Consider the following 2,464-nt stretch of genomic DNA (forward strand, 5'->3'; position numbering starts at 1 on the left):
TGGAGTTCCCAGCGCTGCATGGCACTATGCCGGTGATGAGTGCCAGCGAAAGCTGCTTGTCCGCCTCTACATCATGCGGCGCCATGCTGACGGCGAGGACGAGGAGAGCGGCGAGAAGAAGGCTCTTGGTTGCCATTGGCTTGGATCCGCTCGATCTCTCTGTTGTATCTTGTATGTGTGAGAGGAGATCATCTGTCCAACGAAACCCCCGCGTGCCAGCCCCTGGCGACACGGGGAGCGATCTACCGCGCCAGCCCTAGGCCTCCGCTCCTCTCTTCCTCCTCCTGCCGCCGCCCGAGGCCAGGCTGGCGTTGCCTGGCCAGTCACGGCGGAGGCGGGGCCCTCCCCCTCGCGCGGTGGTGGCGATCTCCTGTCGGCTCTCGCCCCTCTCAAGCCATGGGAGCCAAGGAACAGAGGGTAAACCCTTCTCCCATCTAGGGAGAGGGTCAAGGAAGAAGAATAAGGAGGGGGGCTCTCTCCCCCTCGCTTCCGGTGGCGCCGGAACGCTGCCGGGGGCCATCATCATCACCGCGATCTTCACCAACACCACCGTCATCTTCACCAACATCTCCATCACCTTTCCCCCTCTATCTACAGCGGTCCACTCTCCCGCAAACCGCTGTACCCTCTACTTGAACATGGTGCTTTATGCTTCATATTATTTTCCAACAATGTGTTGCGATCTTATGATGTCTGAGTAGATTTTCGTTGTCCTATTGGTGGTTGATGAATTGCTATGATTGATTTAATTTGCTTGTGGTTATGTTGCTGTCCTTTGGTGCCCATCATATGAGCGCGCGCGTGGATCACACCATAGGGTTAGTTGTATGTTGATAGGACTATGTATTGGAGGGCAAGAGTGACAGAAGCTTCAACCTAGCATAGAAATTGATGCATACGGGATTGAAGGAGGACCGGTATATCTTAATGCTATGGTTGGGTTTTACCTTAATGAACGTTAGTAGTTGCGGACGCTTGCTAATAGTTCCAATCATAAGTGCATAGAATTCCAAGTAAGGGATAACATGCTAGCAGTGGCCTCTCCCACATAATACTTGCTATCGGTCTAGTAAAGTAGTCAATTGCTTAAGGGACAATTTCGCCACACCTACCATCACTTTTCCACACTCGCTATATTTATTTTAGTTGTGTCTTTATCTAACAGCCCCTAGTTTTATTTTCATGCTCTTTACTTTCTTGCAAGCCTACCCAAAAACACCTACAAAGTACTTCTAGTTTCATACTTGTTCTAGGTAAAGTAAACATTAAGCGTGCTTAGAGTTGTATCGGTGGTCGATAGAAATTTAGGGAATATTTGTTCTACCTTTAGCTCCTCGTTGGGTTCGACACTCTTACTTATCGAAAACTGTTGCGATCCCCTATACTTGTGGGTTATCAGGTGGACACACCCAAAGAAGGCAATGGCAACGGGACAGCGGAGGATGACCCCTCCAAGAAGCAACCCAAGCGCCGACGTCAGCGGCGCCGCTCTAAGTCTCGCCAAAGCAAAAGTGGTGATACCGGCATAGGAGATAATAGCACTCCGAACAGTGCCGAAGATGATGACAATCCCCTCCAGCAAGATTTAGAGCAGGAGGATGGAGAAGCCAGCCCTCCTGAGAGAGCGGCAGAGGGAGAGGCAGAGGACGATAATTACATGCCTCCCTCCGAAGACGAGGAAAGCCTCGACGATGACGAATTTGTCGTGCCGGAGGATCCCGTCGAGCAAGAGCGCTTCAAGCGCCGGCTTATAGCCACGGCAAATAGCCTTAAGAAAAAAGCAACAGCAGCTTTGAGCTGATCAAGATTTGCTAGCTGACATATGGACTGAAGTCCTTGCGGCCGAGGAATATGAACTCGAACGCCCTTCCAAGAGTTACCCAAAGCGCAGGTTGCTACCCCGACTGGAGGAGGAAGCATTAAAACCTACATCTCTAGCGTATGACGCGGCTGATCGGCCACCTCGTGGCCGTGACAGAGAGGCATTTCAGCCAAAAGCTCAGGCCGCACCCCGACGCCACTCAAATAAAAATGTCAAGGCATGGGGAAATACACTAGACCTGCGAGACGTATTGGAGGACAAAGCAAAACACGCAAGATCGATCTACGGATCGCGAGGGCACCCCACTACGCGAGACAATAACTGTCACGCCGGATACAGTAAAAGTAAATCCGGCCGGGCCAAACACAGCAGACAAGACTCATTTGAGTTGCGTCGCGATATAGCCCAGTACAGAGGCGCCGCACACCCCCTATGCTTCACAGATGAAGTAATGGATCACCAAATCCTAGAGGGTTTCAAACCCATAAATATCGAATCATATGATGGTACAACAGATTCTACGGTATGGATCGAGGACTTCCTCCTACACATCCACATGGCCCGCGGTGACGATCTACACGCCATCAAATACCTCCCACTCAAACTCAAAGGACCAACTCGGCATTGGCTGAACAGCTTGCC

Source organism: Triticum urartu, chromosome 7A, assembly GCF_056163025.1.
Source record: "Triticum urartu cultivar PI428250 chromosome 7A, HENAU_Tu73, whole genome shotgun sequence".
In the NCBI taxonomy this organism is placed as follows: domain Eukaryota; kingdom Viridiplantae; phylum Streptophyta; class Magnoliopsida; order Poales; family Poaceae; genus Triticum; species Triticum urartu.